This window comes from Dromaius novaehollandiae, chromosome 1 (genome assembly GCF_036370855.1).
Source record: "Dromaius novaehollandiae isolate bDroNov1 chromosome 1, bDroNov1.hap1, whole genome shotgun sequence".
Classification (NCBI taxonomy): domain Eukaryota; kingdom Metazoa; phylum Chordata; class Aves; order Casuariiformes; family Dromaiidae; genus Dromaius; species Dromaius novaehollandiae.
In genome coordinates, this window is record NC_088098.1 from 113437145 (window position 1) to 113459269 (window position 22125).

At 35.2% G+C, this 22125-nt stretch overlaps 1 pseudogene; it reads right to left on the bottom strand.

Moving 5' to 3' along the window:
• Positions 1-21764, bottom strand: part of LOC135327175 (uncharacterized) — a 72656-nt pseudogene extending 50892 nt beyond the window's left edge.
• Positions 21765-22125: the final 361 nt, after the last annotated feature.

Consider the following 22125-nt stretch of genomic DNA (forward strand, 5'->3'; position numbering starts at 1 on the left):
TATTATAGTTGCAAACTTGTTACTATTTTTTTTTTCTGTTTTCCTAGATCAAATCACTAGTGTACTTTCAGTTCATATATTTGTTATGGTATCAGTGCTATAAAATATATATTTAATATTAAGCACACATATAGTACTTTTAACATCAATTAAGTGCCAACTGTACCTTAAGTGTGCACAGAAACAATTGCTTGATGAGAAATCTCATGATGATCGCTTTCCTGGCCTTAGCACTCTATTGCCTGTAATTCAGATATTCAATGGAAATGACATATTTTTTTTCCCACATTGGTTTAGAACAGGTATCTATTTCATTCTTTACAGGTAATTTTTCATTTTAAGAAATATATAAAACTTATAATATTCACCATCATTCAAATAATATTAATTATACGATTCTGTCCTATTGAGGTAAAATTATCTTTTCCGGATTAAGCCCTGGAAAATAAGGCCCTGTGTATGAATGTTCTGTTCAGTATTACATACACTCATGACTTGAACATTGTTTCATAAAATGTTTGAAATAAATTGAAGATTTTGAAAATGAAAAACTGATTCCAATCACCTATGTTCAGAGTAATACTGATCAATGAGCCAAGCAGAGTAGAAAGGACTCAGCAGAAAGGACCTAGTGCCTGTGATATTCATTGACTTGCTGGGTCAATATCTTAACTATCAGCTAAAGTCCAGTACTGGTAGGTAGAAATTGCAAGTCCTTATAATCTGAAGGCTATTTAATGAGTGATATGGAACTGATAGAAAATCTCAGTGCCCAGTAACTGTGTTACAAGTATCTATATAACAAAAGTCATCATCACAATTGGCATTTCAACAGCTATTTCAGGAGAGCAGAGAATGAAATATACTTATACTAGAGGCTTTTATCTGCATCAGATAGTTTTTCCTGTAAAATTCCCATGTCACTGCCATTAACGTGGCTTCATCCCTGATCAATCTAGTATAAAATGATTGATGCTACATTAGCTACCAGAATATCTAAATCTACTTGTTCTCAATACTTTACTTCACAGGGTGATCTTTTATGTGAGCAAGAAGAAAAATCAATCAGATAGCGTGAAAAATCACTACTCATTTCTATCCGTGATATAACTTCCTAGGGAGACACAAAAGTAATAACTTTCAGAGTCATTTTTGAACAGGAAATTCACTCAGACATGCCATATAATATTCATTCATTATGAAGACTCTTCGAACACACCCAATATGACACATTGAACTGACACAAACACCAGCTATTGAATATCAGTTTATAGAATGATTAGCCATTTTTGTCTTTAAAAATATTTATACTATGTGATCTTATTGAATAGTGAACCATTGTTTCTTTTCCAAAAAGTTAAAATGTTGTAGTACAAAAGCTTGCACGCTATTCCTCCAAATCCAGGGAAAGGAGAACAGTGCTGGCAGCCAACATGGCCACTACTACATGAAAATAATTTACCTAGATCGAAGAGCACATGAATATTAATCATTCGCAGATGTTTAGTCCACTAACATTTTATACGGATGATTGCATTAGTCCAAACTCCAGTCCATCAGAATCTATTTTTTCTATGACCCAAGGTAGCTTATGTTATGTTTTCTTGTGCTAAGGTTTTCTGAAAACTGTAAATATCACCAGCAACTGCACAAAGATTAGTTGTGCATTAGCTGATGAAATAGGTCTCAAGTCGCCATAGCAAACCATGAAGCTTTTGGACTGTGGTACAAAGGTTAAAGCTGCGTACATTAAAAGCAAATTAAAGCAGTGAGAACATTTCAAACACTGTATACATTGCACCTTTCTTACAAATCTGACAGAAATCCCATTAGATGATATATAGCCAGTCAAAACGTGGTTAGGAAATATCAAATAAAATGAAGCTCTTAGATCTGTCAAATCTCTAAGATTTCCTCAGACACAGTGGATTTTCAAAACCAGAATGCTTGCAGCACCACATTCACGGTACTAAGGAATTATATGGACAACAGCTTTGTCTCTTCATAGTTTAAAACCAGTTCAGATATTTAAAATGAACTAAAACAGACTTGGAGAGAAAAAACATACAATGAAAGTATGAGTACACAAGAGACCTACAAGAATAGAAATGCAAAATCAAGATTGTGCTTGTTCAGTGTCTGTAAGGGAGGAGAAATAAAGGTAGCACTGAAGACCATTGCTTTCAGATAAATCTTCTTTACCAAAATTTGAATAACAAGTTATTTTTAGGTTTTAGCAGTTAACAGTTAAATAGTTACTAGTTGCCCATGTAATACAGTTTGGATGAGGCAGTTTGCCAAGTAATATAGAGATACCTGGAATATACATTCATCTTTCATTTTTATGAGATTAGGGGGATGGGAAGGCACAAAATAACCCAGATAACAGCAAAAATGTACAGGTAAGCTGAGAATATAAAATGAGGTGTCACAGAGAAAAAGATTCAAAATTCTAGAAGACTGAAGATTATATATAGATGCCTAATATATTGCTAGGGAATAAAAGTGTCAAATGTAGTGATTCAACATACATATATTGCTATTGCACACTCTTGGAGAGGTGTTCCTTATCATTTTGTACTTCAAAAGCTAAACCAATTCAGGTAAGATCTTATTAAACTATACAGCTGCAGTATAGCTTCTACCCCTAAAAAGGAAATCACATAGGAAAGCCTCACATTTGTCAGCATAAATATCAGCTGTTATGACCAGCTCAGGCCAGAATTATCCAACTAGAAGCTCTTCCAAGAACCTCAAAAAATAAAGATTTGCAGCTGCCTTGCATTATTCTAAACCACCTTTTCTTTGGATTTGGAGCTGTTGAGATAGCCCACATTGCTAATCTGAATCCTGATTAATTTGCCAATTTGAATTTTGCTTGGATAGAGTTATGTACAGGAACTGATATCCTGATAGTTACACCCTTGCACATTAAGGATCTGAACTGAAAACACCTGAAAGTAATATAGATGACCTTATAAATCTCAGTTTACTAAATTTTCCAACATTAAATTCCATTTCAGCAATGAACTGCATTTTCTGGACACACTGATTGAAAGCCTGTCTCCTTACAGCCAACTCTTACTTTCCCAGACTGTTTTGTATACTTACTACAGCTAGTGTTTTTTTACTTCTTAAAATATTGACATTTAATATTTTGCTAATTTTGCACAAAAAAAAAGGAAGAAAGCATGATGCATATAATTCTGAAGAACATATGTGTAGCAGAGTTATAGATTCCATAAACCACCTTGGTACAAATGATCACTACTTAGCCACTACTAAAGATTTTAGCATTTCTAGGAAAATTCAAGCAGTATCTTTTCCTAATGGGACAGAATCTTCCTGGCTATTTTCTCTCTTTTTCTCCTCCATTTGGAGTTGTGTCCTGATCCCACTGAAGCCAACAGCAAAAACACCAATTGAAAACTATTAGTCCTACTCATAAGCAGAAAAACTATTAAAAGTGCAAGAATAAAAAGCTCTGAACATGCAAGGTAATAATCTAGCTGGTAGAATAGTAATAAGCATAAGAAGCTAATCTGCATACCACTTAAAACTGCAGGTTGCTTAAAACAAAATTAAGGATGTATAAAAGTCTTTAGCAATGTAGTTTAAAATCAGTAAGAAATCTGATACAGAATGGTTGATAGAAATATGAAAATTAAAAAAAAAATACAGAGCAGAACTCAAGAAGCACTTCTACATGCGGCTGGCTAACACTCTTTTGGAAAGCCTAAATGGCAAATCTGTTGTGAGAATGGAGCAATGCAATCAAGGAGCAATTAGACAGAAATGGCATCAAAATGGATAAGCTTCAACAGGCTAAACAGCACTCACTCATGCCCAGTCATTTTTCCAGCATTATGAATTAGAAATAAAACGCATAAAGAGGCAAACTCAGCTGTGCAAAATTCAAGAAGGCTGGATTTCTTTTTCCCTCTTAAGTCACCATGAGAAACTGATTCCGTTGATTGACTTTTGAATACCTTTAAAAGAGGCAAATGCTGACTTGGAATACAAAAGTGTGTGCTGGAACAATGAATGCACTTTGAGCGTGTACAAATGGGAGGGAAAGAAAAGGGAGAAGAATGTTCAGGGAGTTCCAGGTAATACAAGATGAAAAGCACCATGCATGCACACACACATATAAACATTGAATTTTCAAACTTATTTTCTCTTTAAAATGGAGGCTGTCTGGAAAAGTAAATTATGAAATTTCCTCGAGAGCTTGTTTTATTTCAGTGTTGCTGCTGCCAGCCAGTGAATCTGGGGGAACCACTGAGATAAACTGTCTTTTGAAATGACTCTCTATGTAGTGTTTCATTTGCAAGCTATCATCAAAGAATTTCTATCTATCTTATCGCAGTCTTAGATTTCACTAACAGTTGTAGACAAATGTTAGTATCATCCCCACTACAGAGTGGTGGTGCTTTGAATTATGAGTTTTGAACAGAGTGGTACTTTATTCCTAATTTTAGCTATCAACAACTATTGCTGATTTACTAGCTTATGCAATTTGAATTCACACTAAAGTTTAAACACAAAGTTTAAGGTTGGGTGACAAGGCTATTTACACTGACTTTAATGTTACCATCATATGCGGTCAGAAATTTTCACTGGAAAAAATTTCAGAAATAGAACATTATCTCCAGAAAAATTAATTTAAAAGTTTCTATTAACAACAGGTAATGGTAATAATTCATAACAGGACAGTTTGAACTTATTGGAGTGTATCATCTGGTGAGGCATGTAACATATTTGTTCCAAACAATTCAATGAAAGAGTTGAACTGGATTTCATTATCCAGATACTGACCTATGACAGTTGTAATAAGGCTCCTGCTCTTTCCACCAGGAGAATGGGAGCCTCAAAAACAAATCTCACAAGGCAACGAACCCCAAGAAAGTTCAACCTGATGGTCTGTTGAATAGATTTGAAGCAAAATGTCACACAGGGACTTACCCCACACATAGAGCTCTAAGAAACATCTAACTGCATGTGGTATCTGGCCCCAAAATTGCACTGGAGGTATTCTGCCATTAAATTATAACAGCCACAAGAAGTGTATCATTATTGTGCAATACGGTACTGAACCAATGAAAAATAAAACATTTAAAGGACATTCGCCAAACAAAGGTGAATTATTTTAATTTTAGCAGTGCTGAAACATTGACTTAAAATGTACTTAGCCAAGATCACTCTCATTCTCTGGTTCATCTTACAAGCACCTTTTGGAAGGTTGCTAGTTTTTCCTCTGAAATATCAAGTACACTTTGCCTTGTATATGCAATACTTAACTAGAGAAACAATACTGAACTGAATAAAATGTTACTTTGGTTTAGTATGGCAGTTCACATGTTCCTATTTCAAACAGTTCTGGTGTAAGACGCTTCATTTATCAAATAGAGGAATTATACTGAAAATCTTTTAAAAACTCTCATATAAATACATTTATAAAAAATTTTTCTCAATAACATATATAACATTCCACTTCTTTTACCTGAGGACATTGCTCCTAGACCTTCTGCTGTACAGTGTAATGATTATCATAGTTTGGAAATAAAAGACCACCTATTTAAGTGTGGAAAGAAGCTTAAAAAAACAAAAACAATACAAGGCCCTTCTCCACATACAGGAACTCTAAGTTAAGAAGAATGTGCATGACTTCTGGTTACCTTGCAAATTTATATTCAGCCCTGCAAGAATTGTTTTGACCAACAGAACAAGCATTTTGGCCTGTAAAAAATTTTTGCAAAACCTAAGTCAACAACATTAAAACCAGACAAATTAGTAAGTAGTACTGAACAGGACATTTTCATGTGGTGATAAATTAATGTTGTAATTTGAAACTGAATATTTTTAATTACTCTGAAAGCAGGAATGTCACTGACCGGACAGTACCAATTTTTTTTTTTCTTTTAGTGTGGTAGAGTTGCATGTTCCTTTATAATTTCATTTTAAATATATGCTTATTTGAGAAAAAGAACAGACTTTTATGACATATTTCTTCTACTTATCATTTAACACCAATTCTGCAATCTTCATTTTAATACTTTTCTTCATAATTAACAGTGCTCGGTATATTTCTTTGCAAAATTATCAGGCTATTAGAAAATGTGCACAATTAAAGTTTGACTGATTTTGGAGGGTAGAGTGGGGGCAATATGTGCAATACCTAAGTGACTGCAAATTTAACTTGCATTAAGTTTTACCAAAGACATTTATCTACAGACTTAGTATATAAAAGACCTTTAGTCTGCAAAGCCATGGACATGGAAATTAAGAACTGATGATTCAAAATTTATATCTAATTCGACTCCTCTTATGCATTCTTCCTATACAATAAGGACTCAAATACAAGACTCACTATTTTTTTCCACATAATTTAGCACTATTATTTACAAATAATCATGCACACACAAAAAGATGGAGTGGTTCAACCAGTGCAAACCTGTCATTTTCTAATTTTCAAGTGCTTCACTTTGAGGCTTTTATTATATCTGTTGAATGAAGGTTTCCTATATTGACTCTGCCTTTTTTTCATTAAGGAAAATGTAACATACATTCAGCTTAACACTTTTCACAATAGAAAGATTTGAACCATTGGTTTTCATCACTGCATCACAATTGTCCATCCTTCAGCTACAGGACTGGCTATCAGCAGTGAAAAATTTCTCTATAGCAGGCAGTGGGTTAGATCGAGGGACGTTACATTTCAAGATATATGGAATGAAAACAAGGACATGATCCTGTTCAGTCAATGAATTAGAGGAAAAGGGGGTGTGTTTGTTCCTCCATGGGGGAAAAAAAAGTTATATAAGGGTAAAACAGAAGTTGTGAAGGGAAGCCCAAACTGATTTTTCCTCATTTATCTTACCACAAGCACTCTACCATTTTCAAAGCATTATTTCTTTCCAGTGCTGCACAACACATACAGAAATACAAAATCACTCAAGGAATTTATCTTACTTTATAGCAAAAGCCCATGAGTTTAAGAAGGAGCAAACGATTTTGGCAACTTTAGTGTTTTTTCTCCTGGAGAGAAAGAAAAGAGTATTTTTGAACACACTGAACTCAGGTTAGCTGAGTTTTAATTTCATGGAACATAGAAGTAATTTTATGTCAAAGATTTCCTCCTGATAAATCTCAGATTAATACAAACCAGATGATAATATACCTTAACAATAAAATTCAAATAATTCTAAATAATAGGAAGTTGTAGAAAAACTACATATTAGAAATAAATACTTGCTCTTTCTACAACACTTTGCTGCCAAGATTCATTAAATATAGAATTATTTTTAAGCTATGAAATACTAACTTGTATTAATAAAACAGGCAGACAAATATAATACTGGTTTGAAGTTTCTTTGCAAATTATTTAGAAATGTCTAACAACCAGAGGTTGAAGTTATGCTAGTGTAATAATTTGGTATCTTATTCATGCAGAAGACAATTATTAATGACTTCCATTAGTGCAGCTAAAATGCATGAAGTCAATCTTATTTATGAATTCTAATGCACTTATTTTCCAAGTTTAAACTACCACACATAAAAGGAAACATTTAAAATTGTTAATAGAAATATATTTATATTAATAATATTAATATTTAAAATTACAAGAGTATTAGAATATTGCAGGGACATTAAATGATTTCTAAACACCTACTTCATTAGTTAAGTTTTTATTGCTGTCTCAGTAATCCAAACATGGGAGTAATGTTAAAAATACTTTAAAATAAATATTTGTTTCCTAATTTTTATTCTGGAACACCATGTCTGTTACCTGAAGCACATGTTTCTGTACTTCAGCAGAAATGTCAACACTGCAAATTCAATCACCACTCTAACAGTAGCCCAACAAAGGATTTTTCCAGGACTGGAATCGGAATTTGGAAAATATTGGGAAAATTGCACCCAGCATTCTCAATTTAATTCCATCCAGTTTAAGTGAAGCTGCTCTTTTTCAAATCTGAAAGAAGACAACCTTGCTGACTGAGTTCCTGAAGTCAGACATGCTTAATTCTTTTCCCTAAGTATCACAAAGGATTCATTTTGCCTTGTCTGTGGCTGATTTTAACACTGATTTTATTGGGCCTATGCTTTCTCTGAACAAGTCTCAGAACCTTATATGAGAATATAAATGTTTATGGGAATGTCTACTGGATCACTGAACTTTGGGACCCAATGTCTGGCTCATGCTAGGTGAGATCTCTCATATCCATGGATGGTGCAAAATGAGCACAAGCAGTTTGGAGAAGCTATTCTTCCTTTAATAGCTCAATACTTTAGATATTTCTCTCAACACATTTTGGAGGAGGAGGAACTGATGAATTTCTGCACAAGTGTGAAAACTGAAGTTAAAATGCACACCAACAAAGTCTTTTTTTCTCATTAAAAAGATAGTTTCAAAAAAAGTCACATGCACAAATATAAACTTTTCTAAGCTGTCTGATTTGAGGGTTATTGTTTTGGGAAGGAAATGCAACAACTCATATTCACGGCTTCTAGTAAAAGTGAAGAAAAATAAAAGGGAGTTTTTTGTATTGAAGCTACTTTCAGAAAGAAGCATAATATTGCTAAGAGCATACTCTAGTTTTGATTGTCCCAGGATGCCTAAGAATCCATTACAATCAGAGAGACATCCTTTAGTCCTCGTGCTTAAAGAAAATTCACTTTTCTGTGTGGAATATGCCAAATAAATACATAACAGATTTTTTGTATAAATTGTTTTCATGTCTCAGTATGTCCTCTCAGTATTAAGTATATATGACTTTCTTTTTTATGTTCACTTTATTGCCAAGAATAATCTATGTGAACCTTATTCATATACTTGAAGTCCACAATGATCCTTATTTAGCATTGGCTACTAAAGAAGCACAAACATATATGACTTAGGAGTACAGTTCCCCTTTATTTTCTATTGGAAATTAGAAATTTGCCACTCAGTGTGAAAACTCAGAACATGTATAGTGGGAAATCTTATGCATACTATTTGATTTTCTAATTCATTATCTGACAGACATCCTACCACATCTGCAAGGATTTTTTGAAGAAGATAAAAAGCATTTCTGTTATAGAGAAGATCCTGGAGCAAAGGTTCAGATCTTGCTAAAAGTTCCTTGTGTGACTCATTTAGCATCTTTTCCTGTCACTTCCAGATAATCATGTCTGTGTTCCATATTTAAGGAGAAAAATAAAAAATAAATATAATGAAGTCAGTGATTTAAAGGAGTATCTCTAGGTGTAATACACATATTTACTGATAAATAAAATAATGGTAGAGTCAAATATGTTGCATAAATTATGATTTCCAGGGATCCTTTTAATTAAGAACTAGATTGCATGCATTTTACTACTGTCATACTTCAAGATTATTTGAAAATAACTAGTTGCCATAGCAACTATACTTTCACAAACTCTGGCCTAATTTTTCTTTAGGAGTCCAGCATACAAACTATAAATTGAGGGCAGTTTCAGGGAATGAATTAAGGTTCCATAATTCCAAACACAAAGGCCCTGACTTTCAGCAACCCCTCAACTTTTACAATACTCAAAATGTGGGGCAAAGATAGCATTGCAATGTCTTATCATTTGATTTTAGGATTATCTCAAACTCATCTGGCTCATTTCAGCTCAGAAAAACCTAGAACTTCAGGAATCCTATTTTTTATGCAATTAATGACACTGAAAGAAACATCTAAACATTAAAAGGAAAGAAAGAACATTCACAAATCAAAGCAACCTCTATTCAAACACAGCATGCATGTGTTTACCATGTAAGGCCCAAAAAAACATCACAACAATTAAATATTACAGAGGAAACCATACCTGGGTATTACCCCAAGTATTGTGATAATCCTGAGTACATGTCAATACTTCCCCTTAGAGAAAAAAAAAAAAATTAGAAAACGCCTCTTCTACTACCCATATCTTCTCCCACTTTTTTTAATACTAAAGGCCACTTTTCCAGGAAATGTCCATATGCAGCTATTTCACTATCTTGACTTACTAAAATGGCATCTATTTGACACAGCAACAGCCAGTTGCAAACACTGAATTATGAATGTTTGTTTTTCGATAATACAATGCATTATTTCTCTAAAAATCTAGACTAGTCTCAACTATATTCATCATACACTTATTCTCAACAGTTCACCTCTTAAAAATTCCCCCCACTTAAAAAAAATAAAGTTGTCCTTTATCCTTTCCCTTCATTTTCTACAAGCAACTATTAAACACTTCAATAGACAGCTCCAGTGGGACAAAATCACTCAAGATTAGTCAAATATCAGAAAAAAGTCTTGCTAATTCTTCTTGCTAGAGGAGTGCAGCAATGAACTACGCTCACACTGTTTGGGGAATATCACAATTCCACATCAGAAGAAAGCATCAAGCCTAGAGTGAATGTCAAGGGGAAAGAATATTTTAGTGGGAAATCCAACCACATATAACTTGTTCTATATAACTTGGGTCCATGTCACTTGTTCATCTTCCTTCTGTGCCCATACCTGCCAGCAGAGGCCTCTCACAAACCTCCAAAAATTAGTAAGAAATGGTTGCTTTGGTTTTGTGACATTAAAAAGCTTGCCTATTTTAAACCAATACTAACAGCTTTCATCTTGATATTTCTCTCATTTATGTTCACTCCCTTGTGCTTTCCACCATGTTTCTTGCTTGGATGCTGCTTAAATGGCAGTTGTTTGGTTCAACATTTGAGCATTCTGACAATTTAACTGCGAATTTTTTGTTCCCTGAAGAAGATCCAAGCTAGCTAGCTACCTTGCAATGTTCAAGTCAGGAAACTGTATTTAGATCAATATTATAATAGGTAATATCATGATATGTTAAACTAAAAGAACCCTTAGGAGCAACTAAAAAAGGTCACAAGAAGATCAAGTGCACAAAAAATTGTGCATTTCTTTGCATGCTGACTATTTTTACAAGAACTAAAGGAGTAGTTACTTATACTGGCAGTGTACAGCTGAAATCATAATTGGAAAAAACCCCAAAACCTGAAGTTACTGATTGCTGGTTTAAAATAGCAATGAAATAAGACAACCTCAGCTATACCCAACTGAATTTTGGCTCAGCTAGTTTAAAATGGACATATAACTCATGCAGTAGTTAGCAATTTCTGCAGGCAGCCAAAGAATTAATCAAATAGAAGTCTAATTCACATTTCTAGAAACACAGTCCCAAGAGGAAAATAATTGAGTGCATGTTATTTGAACAACAAAGAAAGGCTTATATTGTTTACAATTACTAACCTATTTTGAAGAAAGTATGTCTTTGCTACGTAATGTACACTTTCCACTGAAAATCTGTGTTGAAGTATTAAGAGATGCCAGGTCACAATGGTGGCTTTCATCATGTATAGACAAAAGAATCATCACCACTCCCAAGCAGTAAGACCTTCAAAACACAACTAATTTCCTAATCAGAAGAGAAGCCTTGTCTTTTCCCAAAGCACAGACAACATCTCTGGTTATTTCTATCATGGTTTCCATGGAAGAAGCTCCAGGGATTGCAAGTAGGAGCAGGTCTTCGCAGCACCAGTTGGCTCACCAGCCCTGATGGCACCTTCTGCAGCTGGCTGGCTGCGAGAGCTGAAGGGGAAAAGGCAGTTCTGCCTCTGACTGTGGTTTCACCAAATCCATGTGAAATACTGTGAGAGGCTCCAACAAGAAAGTTGACTCAATAGTAATGAATGGGGTCTTACCTTTCTCTTGATTTCAGCTGATCCTTAATGAAACGTTGAAAGCTTTCTTATCTGAGGAAGAGCATAAATAAACATCTGATATAATCCTTTATGGACAAATATATAATCTGCTTAAATAAGCATCTGATATAATCCTTTATAGACAAATTGTGTCCAAAGCACTGGAAGCACTGAAGTGAAAGTATGACTTCAGTTAGCTTATTAATTCCACTACATTATCAGTTGCTTTTTCTTTGGATCAGCTCAAGAAGGAGACTCTGGCAAGAACTAAGTAAACATTACAAATAATTTTGTATTAAAAAAAAAAACTAGAAAACATATTGCTGTATTTTCAGGTGCCTAGTAAGCTACTAGTGACAAAAAAAAAAAAAAAAAAAAAAAAAAAAAAGAGAAAGAAAAAGAAAAAAAAAAAGAAAACAACATGGAAATGTCACATATGCTGTGATAAATACACTGGCTTTGACAAACAGCAGAATTTCCACTGGATAGAAAACCATGTGTTCTGGAGCAAAGAACTAAATTCCGCAAGTACGTAAAGTTAACACAAACATCTGAATAATCAGAGTACTGCATACAATCCTGACTCCAGCACTGTAATTTATGTAGGACTCTTCTGTTAAATTCAACTTCATCTATAGCTTTCCTAGGGCTGATAGCCTAATAAGTGCATGTTCCTTGAGACTATAATACGTGTGATTTTCTTTCTGAGTGCGTAATGGCCATCCATATGTATTACAATGCAACAATAAACATGGCAATAGCCAATGACCCTTAGCAACCTTAGAAGCAAGGCTCTCAGATGAACATTTACTTTGCCCTTAGCTAGACGTATTCCTGGAGTAATATAGTAACATGTAAACATTATTTATTTATAGCAGAAAGTGACTACACGGCAATAAGGAGATACAGAGAAGGAAGAAATACAAAGGATGGGGAAAAGAGAAAAAGAAACTTTTAATATAAGCTTTGCAGAGAGTTCATTAGCTTATTGGGGGGAAGAATATTGGAGAGATCAGGGACAGCAGATGAAAGAATGAAAATACATTAAAAATACAAAGACAGCAAAAATGTATATTTCCTACTTTTTTTTCCCTCCAATCAGATGTTTTCTGAGAAACAGCTGCTTGAAAATAATACATGTTAAATGCATGAATTATGCCGCCATATACTCCATATACTGTATATAGCAAATTATAAACAAAAATTGTGAAAGCACTAGTGATAGGCCAGAATTCTCAAGCCAGGATGTCAAAAATATACCTTTAATTAAATATTTAGAAACACCAAAGACAAGATTTAATGTCAGAAGTGCTGAAATGGACATGGTAGTATAATTTTAGTAAATGCATTATAAAAACTCAGGCTCATCAAATCATGTGACAAACACCTATTTGTATGAAAACACTCGCATGAACTATAAATACACTTTTACAATGAACATTCTGTTAAAAATAAAAGACTTATCTGCAATTACAATGTTTAATGCATAAAGATTTAGTATCTTTTTAAAAAGACTACTGTGAAAGTCAATAATTTTACCTAAGCAAGAACATCTGCTGATTGAATAATGACATATGAAATAGTTAATATGTTCAATATGCGAAAAAGTAAACATAATATTCATAGAAACAAAATTAAATGATTTAAATTTCCCAGTTTATTTAAAGAAATTCCAAAACATCACTTCACTATGTACTTGCTAGGAAGTTTTCACATGAATTTCTTTGGACTAATAAATTATTATTCTCCAAGAGTGTGGTTCCTTTCTATTCCATTGAGGAATAGGCAATTTTTGGCAATTAACTGATATATGTTCTCATTATATACATATGATCGATATATATTACTTCGCAAAACATTGGACTAGTGTAAAATACAATGTTTTTCTACTGGGGACTTCCTCAGTTTCCTTCTCCAAGTCTTCACGACACAAAGTTTGATGCTTCAGATTACTTCGGATCTGAACACTTACTTAGATGTTCTAATATCACAACCTATGATGCTATATTTCCACTCAACATTCTTCCAGTGACAACTGAATAAAGAAATGTTTATGAGTATCTTTATGTTTGATTAACTAGGCATAAAGGAGTGTAATATCATTCCCAATGACTTCATTGGCTATAGCTTTGACAGCTTACAATGCAACTACTGTCCTCATGAATTCAACAGGCTCATGCATGTGTGTAACTAATCATAAAGTTACTTAGGCAGAATGTACTTGAGTAGTTTTATACACTTTCATATTGCATTAGGATTGTATTTATACTCACATTTCTCAATTACCCTAAGATTTTCTCATCACTTCTTAAAGTAGCTTCCACTCCCCTTCTCCCCCACCCACCCAATAGCACTGCAATGCCCCCTATTGCATTTTTACTTTATTGGCATAGCTATACCGGAAAGCCGGAAAGGAAAGAGTAAGTGATTTAAATAGGGACAAGCAAAGACCAGAATGAGCTGTTAGATCTTCTCTTATATTGATAACAGTAAAAGAAAGATCCCTTGGTAAATCCAATCTAAATGTGAGAACTCATTAAATCGTCAATGAGCAGTTATGGCAGAAACTCTACATCAATAATCAAATCAATTTGTGATTTAAGAGAAAAAAAATAACTGAATTTTAATGTATTGTGTATATATTTAACAATGGCTGAGACAGATGTTAGTAGATAACATAACAGATGCTAAATGATTCCCTTTTTTATAAGACATTTATAAAAGAGAAACAAAATTAAATGTCAAAATGATGGAGCTACTCTCAGTTCAGAGATACAATCCTCCCCAAACTCATTAAACTGGAAACAACAGCTAGAACAGGTGTTCATATAAGTGGGATTTAAGTTTACATTATTTGAAAAAAAAAGAATAGTTTTTTCATGTACTCAGATGTTCCAGTATACCTATTGTTTCCCTTTTGATAAGTAGCTGATATTCCAGCTTCTTAGCCAATTCTTATTTAGATACTATGTTCAACAATATAAATTACTAATCGATAACAATGTGCGCTCCCCTACAATGGCCACACTACAAAGAAAAAAATTATAAATAATATTGAGGAGAAAAAGGTAAAGTAATGCATTTACAATTACTGTTGATCCATACAATATTACTGTAACCATGCTGATTTTACAGACAGAAGGCAAATATATCTAGGGTAGACAAATGAGAAACTAAGTGACTGAAAAAGGAAAAAAAGGTCAGATAACTAATGGTAAGAATCACATGTTTTATAATGTTGATGTTTTCCACTACAAAGAGAAGTAAAAGTATATTCTCATTGCAGATTCTAACAAGTCTTCAGTTTCTGCTGTTTCATAGATCCCATTCTGTAGTTTGCAGCCTAAATATCCCATCAAATCACAGAAGTGTAGGTTAGGGAATATTTCAAGGGATCATCTGGCCCCTCCACTGAGGCATGAACATATGTAAGTTGGTCATTGATTATGTTCTGCTCATAACAAAGAAAGACTCTTAATATGTGGGCTTCATACAGCAACAGCTTAATGGGAACAGAAATAAATCTAACACAAAAAGACTTATTTTTATTTAATAAAATATTTTTATTTAGACTATTTATGATAGGTTAAGACAAGAGCACAAAACTGATATGTTAGTTCATGAGAATTAGAAAAGAATCGGGCAATTAGCAAGATCAACAGAGTCAATTGCACAAAAGAGTTTGTATTCATTATAGCCAATGAATCTACATTGACAATTTAGTTTTTAGTTGATTAAAAGCATACTGTTTAAACTTGTTTTCTATTTTCAAACCATTTTTTTGAAGCCAAAATTGCTTTAAAAAAAAAAAGTACCACAAACTGACTTTTCAAAATCAAGAATTTTTTTATTACAGTTTATGGTCAAAACTTTGCAATTTCTGGTTCACAAAATTCATTTTTTTTCTACCAAAAGAGTATTTTTGATCATAAATATTTTTCAGACTCCAAATAAGATTTCAAAAAAGAAAGAAGCTTTCCATTATCTAGATAGCTATGGCACTCACCTGTACTTCCAGAAAGAATATTTAACATTATATTTTGAAAATATCTTTAAAAAATCAAACCATGTTTCCTATATCCCAGTGTTCCATATCCCACTAAGCCATCAGATGAACATTCTGGAGCAAGCTTCTCTTTTGTTCTCCAAACATTCTATATGGACTGGTTCCATCACATGGTAATTTAAAGCTCTTCTGTAACAGAGAAAACTTGATTTTAAGGCACAGATATGGTGAATCTCTCACACACGCACACAGAGACTATACGCTCCCTCTGAACAGCCTTAGGCTCTTCCTTATATAGACAGGCTTTCCTCACCCTGAAATTTTATATATATATATAAAATCTTTTGCAGCTCATTTGTTATAATGTCTATGCATTCCTTTAAACATGAAAGGATCAATTTATAATATTTACCTTTCAGGTGAAGGTTTTATGTTAGAGAAAACAAATCTGTAAATCTGTTATTAATACTTCTATGATACGTGTATAAAATGGAGGACCTTAAGTTCAAATTTCCAAAAGCTCTTGAAGTATTTCAAGTCTGAGCCCAGTTTAAAGTATAAGGGATTTGGAACTTTGAAAAACAGGAGAGCACTTACATATTTGACAAATGTATGGTCAATAAAGAAAGCTGTCATTCGCATAGATGCCAAGGACAATAGATTTTCAGCAATTCTTTTCCCACACACAACTCATTGCTCACTCAGCACCAAGCAGAATTTATCTGTTCTGAAGACCAGCTCAAGCCTCTATCAACCCATGTTGTAAGGTTTGAGCACAGCCTATAGGGACGTTATGCAAACAATAAAAGCCCAAACAAATTTATCAAACCGTCAATAGGCACTTACTTGCGTATGAGAGAATTAAAGCCACAGACTATATAGTATGGTAAAGTGGAAAGCAATTAATGTGAGCTAAAACAGAACCAGAAAAATTGAAACCCAATAGTTATTTAAAAGCAATTCAGGATATACCAAAAAAAGTGTATGAAATGCGTCAAGCTGAGTACATGACAACCCATTATCAACTAAAAATCTCTAAAAATGAAGATGTGCATGAGGAGAAGGTGATGAAATACTATTTCCTTTTAAATTTTGTTTTTTTAGAAAAAATAAAGGTGTTTGGATTTCCTTGTTTTTTTATTCCCTCCATTTTCATTGTGACTAGTTTTAATGCTTAACACTCTAAAGCAATAAAAATGATGCATTACTCTGAGAAAATTTGTAAATAAAACAAGAAAAATATTTACAAAAGTACTGCCTTAAAGTGCTGTTTCTTGTAGGTTTGAGATGCTTTTTGTCATGGTTCTTTTTTCAAAATCAGAAATTGCTAACAAAAAAGGAACAAGCAAGGTCAAGCATTCAATACCTCATTTGTTTTACAGACAGAAAGAAAATATCACAACCTTGTTTTATACGCTTGGCAAGAAGACACAACACTCAGAAGTACACTTACTATTTTAAAGCTTTTTGGTTAAACCTGCTCAAATGAATTAAACCTTTCCCTTCCCCTCCTTTTTTTCTTTGTGAGTGTGCATGTGTATGTCAATATAATCCAAAATGTCATCTGTGAAGTTATACATATTCCAAGGCAAAGGATACGTAACTCCTCTCAGACATGAGTCTGTGGCATAAGTCTTTTTCCTATTACCTCTTAAATAATACACTTCCATTTTTGTAGCTTCTCCTTCCTTGGTCTTTTCTAATAAGCTCCTGAGGAAAGGGACCATGACTCCTACTACAGTCTGGACAGCAATCCCAGCTCAGTGGGACCCGGCTTACAGTCAGGCATTTTTATGATGATAAATGATAATTATAATACTCTAGTATTCCAAAATAATTTATAGTGCAATCATTCATTTTAATGACATTCATGTTTACTCAGGAGACAGTCTGCTCTTGCATGAGTCCAAAGGACATATGAAGAAGTAGGGAAAGTAACTGCTTCCTTTCTGCACAGAAAGCGTCTGTGCTGATTGCAGGCAGATGTGAATGAGCTCTGCCTGTGCCATGGATGGGGGAGCGGAGGGAGGGAGCTATCTGCAGTTACAGAATGATAAGCCAGCACTACCGCAGTACTGATCCTAGGGTAAAGTGCCTTGCAGAGATAGGTTACCTGGTGTTAGGATCGTTCACATTTGGCTACAGAGGTTTGGGGGTGAACTGGCTTGAAGTATGAAGTGTGAGCAGAGCTCAGTGACGTTCTTGCAATGTGCAGGGAAGGCAGATAAAAGGACAGGTCAGCAGAGTAGCCAGCTGGGCAAATGGACTGTCCCATCTATGATTCCTCTGAGAAACAATAGTGGTATGTTTTCATATTTCAATCTGTTCATGAAACACTGGATCACAACCTTGACCTTCCACAAATCTTTCAGTTTTAGTGACACAACAGAAGTACTATACGTGAAAGAAAAGCGGCAAACTGATCTAGACTAGGAAAAACCTACTTCTCTGCAGAGTTTTTATCCTGGGTAAGTTCAGTGCTGAAGTTACCACAAGACCTCACAAGCAGCAGAGGCCACAAATAATTGCATCTGACTGCCTATGTGGATGAAGGGAGAGCAGTAGTTACTGGCTATTTGAATGTGAATGAGGAAAGTACAATGCACAAGATATACCTTGAATTTAATAATGCTTCATCTCCTGTGGCATTTTCACTTAAAAGCTGAGGAAGTATGGACTGCCTGTTGCACTGAAACCTGGCTGGAGCCCCTGGGCTCAGTAGCCATAACTAACACCTTAATTTTCAACTGGCAGAGATCAGCGAGCAGAGTACCTCGAGGGCTGCCACTGAGGCCCACCTTGTTCAATATTATTGGCAACCTGGATGATGACAATGAGTCTCCTGACAACAATAAACTACAAGAAGTTCCTGACAGTAAGCAGCAGAGCTCCTGTCCAAAGGGAACTTGGTAAATTTGAGGACTGAGCTAACAAATGTGATGAAGTTCAGCAGTGAAAATTGCAAAATACTACACCTGAGGCAAACTAACCCAGTGCCTGGGAACCAACTGGCTGATAGCAGCCCTGATGAAAAGGACCTGGGGATTAGAGGATGCCAGGCTGAATATGAACTAGCAGAATGCTCCTGTCATAAACAGAGCAGGCTGCATCCTGAGCTATGTTACAATGCCAGTAGATCTAGGGAAATTATCACCATTTTCTGCTTGGCACTGGTGAGGCAGCACCTGGAATACTGTTTTGGGCCAACATCAATTCAAAATGAATGTTGAGAAACTGGTGGGGGTCCTGCAGAGGACTATCAAGATTGTCAGGGGATTACAGCACATGTGCTACTAAGAAAGCTAGGCTTGCTCAGGCTGGTGAAGAGGAGTCTATGCGGCAATCTAATAGCAGCCAACAGCTACTGGAGTTACAAAGAAGACAGAGCAAAGCTCTTCTCAGCAGCGGCAAATAAGATAACCAGGGGAAATAGCAACAAGCAGCATCTGGAGAGGTTCAGAATAAACATTAGGAAAAATATGTTTTGTTGGGGGTGAGGGAGTAACATAGCACTGGAAGAGGGTATGCTGTTCTTGTGTTGGTGACAGTCCTGCTTCAAGCAGCAGGCTGGACTAGATGGTCTCCAGAGGTTTCTTCCAACCAACATTTCTATGATTCTACAGGTTTATTGCCTTGCATTTGTGCTCATGTTACAGCTCCAAACTTTTATGCTGCTTAATTTATTCTTTATGAGAATGTACCTCTTCTCTCCAAAAAGCTTTTAGAAAACCACCAATACTGAAAGGAATGCTCAATATCCATGCTAGAAGACAAGCAAATCTAAAGTACCTGAAGTGTAAGTGTAGTTCCTTCAATGATTCAAACAAAAACTTTTAAAAGCAAAAAAGAAATTAAGGAAAATTGTGAAGAAAAAGCATTGCCCACAGACACCTTTTCCATTACAAAATGACCCAATCATTATTTTGGATCTATGCTTTAACAAATACTTTCACTTACATGCCTAACCTAAGATACTGTAAATATGCAATAGCATTCTCATTAATGCACCACTTTTGTATTTCCACAAATGCATTTGAGGAGATTATGATTTTAGTAATAGAATTATTATGGAACAAAGGGAATATGCTGCATATCAGTAAGGTTTCAAGATAAACAACAGCACATTTTAAGAGTGTGTAGCGATAATTAGTTAATAATTGCTGCTGCTTGCTTAATATATTCTAATTAAGTGCCTGAACCATTTGTTAAAAATATTAATGTACTAATAGGAATTTAAATCTGAATTTATTACTTATTTAAAGTTGAGCTAATGGTAAAGAAATTAGATTAATCAATCATTTGCTTACTAAACCTCAGTAAGTGCTCACTAGTACATATGCGTGAGTGAATGTGATATTAAATAAAAATAATTGCTTTCTTGAAATAAAGTAGAACATTTACCAGGTTAAATATATATGTGTGTGTGTGTGTGTCATTTGAATTTGGATAAAAAAGTAATAGTTTATGTCCTGAAAAACTGAAAAATCTCTCAGATGTGATCATTTACTTATACACTAGATTAGAAATACAACCTTTGGGGAAAATCCTAGCAAAAATCAACCGTTAAAGAGTGTAACTACATAGTTAGCAGTGCAGATATAGCTAAGCTGGTGCTGATCAAGGCCTGTAGATTCACATAGCATAGCCTTATGTCATATGCATACATACAGTTTTCATCTAAACCCAGACTGTTTTATCTTTATTCAGTGCTGGGGTGAGCTATTAATAGCATTTTGAAGTGATCTAGTTTCACTTTGACTATATAGACTACATAGAAAAAATCTGAAAACTTAGTCATATGTTACCACTTTCATACTTTCATACTTTCACACTGCCCATGAAGAGATAAAAAGAGACAACTTTAAAAAAAGTCTGCCAACCTCAGTTTTCCCCAAAAGCTCTGTATATATGATCTCAGATCCCTAAAACATTTCTTTTAGCTAATTAATCCAGTTAAAGATTAGTTGCCATCTTTATGCAGACTAGACAGCATGTCAGCAAAACTAAGGCAAATCCCTTATAAAGCTCTATATGGGTGTGTATATGTGCATACATATATGAGTATACACATATACGCACAAAGGTGTGTATATATGCATAACTGTTTATGTATGTATATATATAGATACACACACACATACACACACACCTTGAGTAATATCTAAAAAGACCTTCTAAAATACAAATAAATAACTCACAGGAACCACTTGAGATTAGACCATTCACTTTTTTGGCCAAAATATATTTATTTTTTCTTACAGAGCATATGTAGAATTCTTCTAGAGGGAGATTAAGGTAGATTATTTTTAATACTTCAAGTATCAACAGTGTGTTCACAGAAAATCTTGGGAATGGTCTGGTTTAGTATATTTGCAGTAAACTATATAGACCTTTTTGTGCTCTTATAAGGGCTCTAAAATATATAATTTATCATGAATTTTGGAGTTCCAGTTCACCATGGTCTGGAAAACTCATGCTTAATTTTCCTTCACCTTGAGAGGGCATTAAGGGTGCTATCATCTTTACCTTTAAAATTACTAACCCATCTAGCAGGGCACATGATCAGAGATATTTCAAACAGATTGGAAGTTTATCTCCATCTCATTCCCGAGATCAAAGCTATAGCACCTCTTTCTCTAACATCTGCAGAAAAACTCGATATGGTAATCATGTGCAAGCCATAACTAACACGTACAGGTGGACTGGCACTTTCTAAACCATTATTGTTCCCCTTTGAAGAAGTGCCAATGGAGAAGAAAGCGTGTGCATCTAGGGAAGGAGGCTGCTGACGATTTCTTGACCAACCATAGCCTACATGCTCTCTGTCCCCCATTACAGTGTTGGCCAAACGCACGGCTCGCCCGCGTGGTAGCAATCAGAGGCAGTGTAGGAGATGCGCAGCCACTCCGCTTCCCTCCTGTCCCTCGCAGTGCACGGCAACGCAAAGGCAGACAGTGGCACCATCGTGCCTCCTGCCACGGGATCGGGGGGACAGCACGGCTCCTGAGGTGACGGGCCAAGCTCTGCCACCATGGCCCCCTTGCCCGCTACTCTGCTATCGTGGTTCTCTCTGGCCCAGGGAAATGCTGGCACTTTCCCCTGGTGCAACTTCAATCCTTCACGTGGGGATCGTCTTGCCTATCATCTGTCCGGCCACCCTCAGACCACTCTCGTCAGCCTCCCTTGCATTTCTGCCAGTGCGGCATGCCTGGGGTGATGAGGGGTGGCTGGCTGGCGCCATGCCCAGCGGGCTGGATGCAGCCCAAGGGGCTTTGGCCTTTGGCAGCCCCTGCGCAAGCCCAAGCAGAAGGCTGCAGGCGCCAGGCTGCCTGAGGACCCTTCTTACATCAAGCTCTTTAGCTCTAAACAGAAGGTCACAACACTTTCAGCTCAC